This window comes from Mesocricetus auratus, unplaced genomic scaffold (genome assembly GCF_017639785.1).
Source record: "Mesocricetus auratus isolate SY011 unplaced genomic scaffold, BCM_Maur_2.0 Super-Scaffold_6730, whole genome shotgun sequence".
Lineage (NCBI taxonomy): Eukaryota > Metazoa > Chordata > Mammalia > Rodentia > Cricetidae > Mesocricetus > Mesocricetus auratus.
This window is the reverse complement of record NW_024429184.1, coordinates 55260388-55268358: the sequence shown is the minus strand read 5'-3', so window position 1 is coordinate 55268358 and position 7971 is coordinate 55260388. Positions and strand designations below refer to the sequence as shown.

Below are 7971 nucleotides of genomic sequence, written 5' to 3'. Positions count from 1 at the left end.
TGTGTTGCCCAATTCCAGGTAATACATCTACAGTGCAACTCTTGTACATTAGGCTTAGGGTTATCAGTGAAAATGGATGGGAAGGTTTATATGAATCAGGGGGGCAGAAAGTTTACTGTGAGTTTTCAGTCTTCTAGACATGTCAGAGAAGCTACACTCATGAAGTGTTTTCAACATGAACAATACTTGAACAAGGATGACAGCAACAGAAATGCTTACATGTAAGGGAGAAATACCCCTTCTTTTTATTGTTTGGAGTTCATGCAGGCTAGCTTAGTCTCTAAATTGCTATGTATGGGACGGAGAAGAGAGACAACTGGTCCTCCTGCTTTCATTTCCTGCATTCTGGAAGTATAGTCTAGTACCATCATGTCTATGTACTCACTCACTCTCCCTTCCCATTTCATTCTTTCCTTCATTCCTTCCCTTTCTCTCCACTAGTTTAGCACATTACTTGTCATGTAGGAAGTACCTAATATGTTTTGTTAATAGCAGAATATTTCTAAAATTATTTAGTTGCATATTTTGGATACTGAACATGAAGGAAATAATTTTCAGAATATTATATTATATTTTAAGAGAGTTTATTGGCTCAAACTAAAACAAAAACAAGCAAACAAACAAAAAACAGGTTATATACCACTAAAGATATCTGCCCTCCCAAATATTCTAATTAGCACAGCCATTATATGTAAATGAACTTAACATCTACAAAAAGAATCTGGTAGGAGAATTAATATAAGGAAGGTAAATAAAATATTATTTCTCTCTGATTTAGGTTAAAAATTAAGTCAGTATAAAAATGAGAATGTAATGAAAATAGAAAGACCTTGGAATATCTTCTGAAGAAATACATTTGGTTATATTTAGTGCTTTTAAAATTGTGACTAATGCTTAATACAAATTAGGATTTTTCTTCATTGACTGAAGAATACAAAATAGTTGGTGTGCACTTATAGTTGACTTCCAAAGGATTCATTTGCAAAAGATTTAAGAGGATTTAGACAATGTTTACAGTTCCTATTTATGAAGGAGTTACTCATATGTGTCTATTTTTAGATGTGTTTTTCTCTCTAAATGAGTTATGTGTGCTATTTGTTTCAAGTGACTTTAAAGTATCCTATGATGGTTCTCAAATCTGAGCCTCAATCAGAGGCTCTGCAAGAAAACGCTGAAACAGGTTGCTAGGGCACACCCAGAGTCTCTGGTTTGGTAGTTATGGGAGGAGTCTAAGGAGTTCCACATCTAAGTAGGTACTGTGTGTTGTTTATAAGGAGTGCTATGGTTTGGGTTAAATGTGAGTCAGGATCTTTTCTTATTTTTACCATCTCGATTATTTTGTCAAAGTACAGAAAACAAACAGTGCTAGCAGCTATCCATTAGTTCAGTATGTTTTACTCTTATAATTCTTGAATATTTAACACATTGTTGTTTAAAAGTGTATCCTGTTGTGGTGGACACAGATGATGCCAACAGACTTTCGTGCCTGTAGGGGCCAAAACCAATCGGGAGCTGCCAGCCCCACCTGGACCTGAGTCAGTGGTGGACACAGATGGCAACCCTCTCAGACTTTTGGGTCTTCAAGGGCCACAATCAACCAGGAGGCCCCAGCACCACCTTGGCCATCATACCAAGTACTATGTAAGATCTCCAAGCCCAGGCATGGGAGAGAGGAAAGGAAACAACTCCATTCCATCCCTGTGGCTGGGGCATGGGGTACTCAAACAAGCACCACTTGTGATCCAACCAAGAGTTGTTGGGCACCATTGTCTTGAGAGAGAACAGGATAGAAAGAGGGAGGGGGGATGGTTTGTGTGCTCAGAAGTGATGCAGGTCTGGACAGTTGAGGGTGGTGAAGACCTGGCCACCAGAGTCCAGGGAGATGTCTGGGTCGAGACTATGACTAAGACCTAAGTCTTGAACTGTGGTTCTGGAGCAGGCGAGGGGGCCTGCGTTGATGTCTGTGGCTCCTGTCATCGCTAGGGCCTGTTTATGGGTCTGTGGTATGGGCTGCCACCTGGGCCTACGTTTGTGCCTGAGAGCCCTGCACTGCTGTGGGAGCCATTCCAATCTGGGTGGCCTGCACAGCCACCTGGGGGCCATGGTGACAATCTGGTCTGGACTCATGCCTGGACCATGTCTGGGTCTGGGGTCTTTGTTGATTTCCCTGGCCCATGTTGCCACGAGGACCCACATAGATGCCTGGGGTCTGATTCACAACTTGTAATCAACTGTGTTGAATGCCAGAGCCAGGCCAATTTGGGTGACCAAGGCTATCGGCTAGGAACATAGTTTAGTCCAGATCAGGGCTGAGGCCAAAGGCTATGTCTGGGTCTGTTGTCCTGCCACATCCAGGATCTGTTTTGATGTCTGTGGCTGCTGAGATCATCAAAGATCATGCCAAGAGTCTAGACAGCCACCTGGGGCTGTATATGTGTCTGAGGGGCTCGCTGCTGTGGGGAACATGTTGGTTCAGGTAGCCTATTCCATCACCTGGGACCGTGGTGACATCCAAGTCCAGGTTGATGCCTAGGACCATGTCTGGATCCATGGTCCTACCACACTCAGGGCCTGTGGCCCATGTTGCCAACAAAGGCAACATAGATGCCTGGGGTCTGTGCCACAAACTGTGGCCATTGAGGACAAGGCTGCTACCAGGGACATCCTAATCTCAGTGGCCTGCACTGTCACCCTGAGCCACAGTGTTACCTGGGCCAGAGCTACTCTGGAGGGAGGCCAGGGTGTGAGATGAAGTCTAGAGCTCTTCTTGTCACCAAGGACAACGTGGAGAACCAGGGTCTGGTTGGCCACCTCAGATAATGTTGGTGTCTGAAGACCTGGCTGCAGGCAGGGCTATGCAGATCTGCATGGCTGGTGCTGCCACCTGGAGCCAGGGAGACATCCTAGCGTAACGAACTACTGCCTAGGGTTATGTCCAGATTCATGGTCCTTCTGTAGCTGGGGACCCTGGTGATGTACATGCCTGCATTAGTATGGGCAGTAGGTTATCAGAACCATGCTGTGCTGAACCTGCATGGCCTAGAATGGTCTGTCCTTCCCCTCACTGGATATTGCCATAGGGTCAGACAAGCTGCTCTATCCCTCAGGGGAGAATTTGTCCTGGCACTCAAGAAAGATAGTTCTACCATTCATATCATAGGTGTGCACCTGACCTGGGAAACACACTAGAGCTGACCGTTTGGTCAGAAACCAGGTGAGCTGACCCTGAGGACATGAGAACAGAAGATCTAACACCAGTCCCCTCATCTGTCATAGGGTGGTATGGGTGAGGGAAAGATGACCTCCCCTCTCCCTATTGCCTCCTATAGCAGGTGAAAGAGCCCTGAGATCACAAGAGTAGGAGAGCTAGACCTGACCCTCACTGGTTATAGCACATGAGAAAGCAGCATCTGGTTCCCATCTGGGCAGCACACTAGAGCTGACCTTGTTGTCAGGGATGAGGGAAGCCAGTCCTGAGGGTATGAGAGCAACAGAGCTGACCCCTTCCTCGTCTGCCATATGGTGGCATGGGTAAGGGAAAGATTGCACCTCTTTACCTATAGCAAATGAGAGAGCTAGCCTCAGGGTCGCAAAAGTGAAAGAACTAGCCCTGCCCCACACCAGCTGAAGCACACAGGCAAGAGGGCGCTGCACTCTGTCTGGGCAGCATACTAGGTCTAAACCTGTTGCGGTTGCAGGTGAGCCAGCCATGAAGGTGTGAGAGTAGAAAAGATGAGCCTATTTTTTTGTTGCTGTTGTTAATGTTGCTTGTTTTTTTCTTATGCCCCCTGCATCAGTCAGGAGAGAGAGCCTTGTAACTTGCCTCAGAAAAACAGTAGAGCTGGCTCTGCTGATATGAGTGAGGGGACCCAGATCTGAAGGCCCAAGAGCAGGAGAGCTGGCCCCATTCCTTGCTGTAAGTACTTTGGGTGAGTTATCCATGGCAGTGCTGGAGAGTTCAGTCAGGTAGTGATGATGAGGGAAAGCTAACAAGCAGATGAAGGAAGCTTTCGCCCCTAGGTCCAGAACCAGAACTGGCCCACCCCAGCATTCACGGAATCTATGAACTGTTGGAGCATGTGAAGAACAACCTACAGATCCAAAACATCAGGATCTCCATGACACAGGACAACAGGGTATCCAGAAGGAGCACCATTGGAAGCCCGTATTTGGCAGTGTAACAGAAACCAAAGGCCTTGAGCAAGATCAATAACTCATGGCAATGAACACTTGAACACTTGCAACTAAACTTGAATGGACTGTGAGTCTCAACAGGCTATACTGTAGCTTCCATAGTAAGTCATTCTTTCTTCTTCTTCTTCTCCTTCTCCTTCTCCTTCTCCTTCTCCTTCTCCTTCTCCTTCTCCTTCTCCTTCTCCTTCTCCTTCTCCTTCTCCTTCTCCTTCTCCTTCTCCTTCTCTTCTTCTTCTTCTTCTTCTTCTTCTTCTTCTTCTTCTTCTCCTCCTCCTCCTCCTCCTCCTCTCTCCTCCTCCTTCTTTTTCTTCTTCTTTTATTTGTTTTGTTTTTGATTTTTCTTTTAAATTTGGTTTTGATTTGGGTGGAGGTTGCAAGGGCAAAGGGCAGATTTGAGGAGATGGAGGGATAAGAGGGATCAGAATGCTTGGAGTGAAATCCACAAAGAATCAACAAAAGTTTAAAAAATGAAGTGTTTTTTCAACTTGTGAGAAAGGAATTAAATTGTCTTAGATGATTGATTATCAAAATCAAATGTTAATTTATAAAAATGTCCAAAAATAATCTTTCTATCTATGAAATGACAATTTTGGAAGTTGAAGCCAAGTGAGTTGCATGATAGCTGTTTTCATACTTTCATGTACTTCAAAAGTAATATAGTTAGTACAATGAGAAATGTGTTCTAATTACTGTTTTATATGTGTAATTTAAATACTTAGAGAAATGTGACTTTTTATTAATCAAAGAAATATGAACTTAGATGGAGAAAGATGAAAATGTGGGCTCTAATGAAAATGCAGTTGAGTTTATGCCATCAAGTGCTTCTCTTCATTTGATATATTTTAAAGCATTTTTTACATTGACTGCTGTATTGTTGACTTCAATGGTACAGAAATACCACAAAATATGAAAATATGTTTGATGAGTTCTTAACTGATTTTTTCTTGTGATCTCTTTCTGAGATCAACCAGGACTTATATAAATACAGGTCACCATCACCTCCTCCTTTACATGATATGGAAGGAGTAACTGATGAACAGCTGTCATAATGACAAATTAATATCAAATTTTACAGTTGTTGTTCACACTCAAGATCTCTGAAGCCACATAAGAATGGCACCACCCCACTGCTTCTTTGGAGACACTGTTCACTAAATACAAAGTCAAAAGGATGCTAGCTGAAGACATTCATAAGTCACACACTTAATGAAGAGTTGTATGTAGATTTTTAAACTCTGAAAGCTCAGTCAGGCAATAAAAAATAAAATAAAATGGACAAATTCCTAGAGCAAATTTTCAAATTAAGCGAAGACATTGAAAATATTCAGCACCCTAAGTCACTAGGAAAATGAAAAATAAAACCACAGTGAGATACTCTTCTACACCCACCAAAAGATCTATCAACAGCATAAGACATACATAGTACAGCTATTTTTGAAGCTATTCAGATGGACTCATAATTTTAAGTATATTTGCCATAGACCTGACCATCTCAATCTTTCCTATAGATTTACCTATATTAAAAGAAAAGCTGTGCTCCACACGAGATGTCTCCACATAAATATTAGCAAGGACTTTAACCTTAATTGATAAAAACAATCCAATTGTCTTTCACCTAGGAAATGTGCAAACAGATCACACAAAAGAATACCGGCAAGCAGTGTACAGTACTGCTACACATGACAGTATCAATCTTTCTTAAATGTAGTAAACTAACATGAAAGACATAGAATCAAAACTCTATGATGTTATAAGAATATATAATACTCTTAGAAAAAACACAATACTGGAGGAAATAGAGGGAGGGAAGGGGAAAAGAGCTGATGCCCATTTATAGAAAATAAAATTGACATGGAAGAAGATTGAACAATGCAAAATTATACCAAATAGATCAGTAATTGAAAGAGACAGGGTCAATGGCATTTTGATTACAGAGGATGATTTGAAATATTTGTGTCATAAAGGAGTTGATCTACATAGTTGTCTCTTGCTACCTATCTTTCCAGGATCCTGCAAAGACATTGAATTCATAGATCCTAAAAGTTTATGTAAAATGATCTACTATTCATATATTACTTATACACATATTCATATATATCTTTACCTTCAAATTGCCTACAGTCTCTAATAAAGTATGCATAGCATTAACATAGTCACCACATTTTGTTGATTGGGCTATCATGCAAAAATAATCAGTACATATTCAGTGCAGATACAGGTTAAAATATTTTGGATCTGTGGTTACTTAAATTCTCCATTTGGACGCTGCACATGGAAGCTGACTATTTTGATTGTGATTGTAACCAGATGGTGGTATGTTTATCAGAACTCATGTTACTAAAAGAATGAAATTTTACTGTGTGGAAATAATAGATTTTAAGTGGCAAAACAAACAAACAAAAACCAAAGAGTCTGACCTACTGGCCTCTTGTCTCCTTCCTTATGTGACTCAATAAACATGAAAGCTGCTCAACTTGTCAGGTTGCAGTTGAGCACTCATTTGGTAATGCCCAGGAGCTGTGCTCTGCACAGTATGTGCACATCCAGCCTCTCTGGTCATGAGTTTTAGGGAGACACTGAAAATAAACAAAGAACATGCAATATATGGCTTAGAGAAGTCTTAACGGCCAATCAAGAACAAGCAATAATGTTTCATTGCTGAGAGTGATGTGCGTGCTACATGAGGCTGGACTTACTCATGGCTCAGTGTTGTGAAATGCTATCATGATGCACTTTTCCAGACTCCAGTGGAAGAATTCAATGTCTGACAGTTATGAATCCTTTCGCTTATTACACACCATTAAAATATATGATGAACACAAGGCAGAGGCTCAGCTGTGGGCTCACTGGTTTAAGAAGCTATGTTAACTATTGTTCTCTCTAAAAGTTGGGAAACTACACTATTTAGTTGTAAAAATAAATATGCATGTTAATAGCTCAGATAATTACTTTGGAAGCTGCAGGTGGACAGGTGGACACAAGCACTACTTACAGAGATCCATTTCTCTCCAAACAGGAAAACGTTGTAAGTGATTTCAAGTAAATTCTCAATCAACAATTAAAAGTGAAGCCTGACCTGAAACACCTGCAGTACAGAACGGCATGATATGAAGTGCTCTGAAACAGATGTGAAAAGAGATATTTAGTTCAATTCTAAGGACACTTATTTAGCTACCTCTGTAAAGAGGAAATATATGGATATTAATCCAACTTAGTTGACAACGTTACAATTCTTGCTCTTCTATAAATTATGTATAGAAAAATCCACAATTTCACAAATAAGACTACAAAGTTATAAAGTCCTATGATATGTGATGTTTCATGAAAATTCTTTCATGTATTTGGATCTTTCTTAACGTCCTTTTGAAATTAAACTTTGTATAAATCATTTGTTTAAGTCAATTAATGGAGAGTTTAAAGCAAATGAGTCTTAAATTACTGTTTATAGGCAGACTTTACTGTATTTATGACTGTAATTCTCAGACCACAAGTTTGTTGAGCTGTCACTTCAAATATCTGAAAATGTTCTGTCATCTCTTGTTAAGAATGCACCGTCACTGTTTACAGGAAGTCAGTGAGCTGAATTCTAACACATGGACAGAGAGTGTGGTCTTGTTCAGCATGCACCTCATGGAAGCCAGTGGGGACATTATTTTCATTCTCACATTCCTCCTGCAGTAGGCAGCTTCTGTTGATTCTTTGAGGCATAATGTTAGTATCCTGTATATGGGCTTACTGAAGATTGCAGTTCATACAAGGATGCTTTAGATGAGGTGA

The 7971-nt window shown here is 40.9% G+C and overlaps 1 long non-coding RNA gene across 1 annotated transcript; it reads left to right on the top strand.

Annotated features, from left to right (window-relative positions):
* The first annotated feature begins 937 nt into the window (after positions 1–937).
* Positions 938–7579, top strand: LOC121138757. The gene is made up of 3 exons (XR_005875617.1): positions 938–3916; positions 4021–4295; positions 7211–7579. It is a non-coding gene; the product is annotated as an uncharacterized LOC121138757 (long non-coding RNA).
* The last annotated feature ends 392 nt before the right edge of the window (positions 7580–7971 follow it).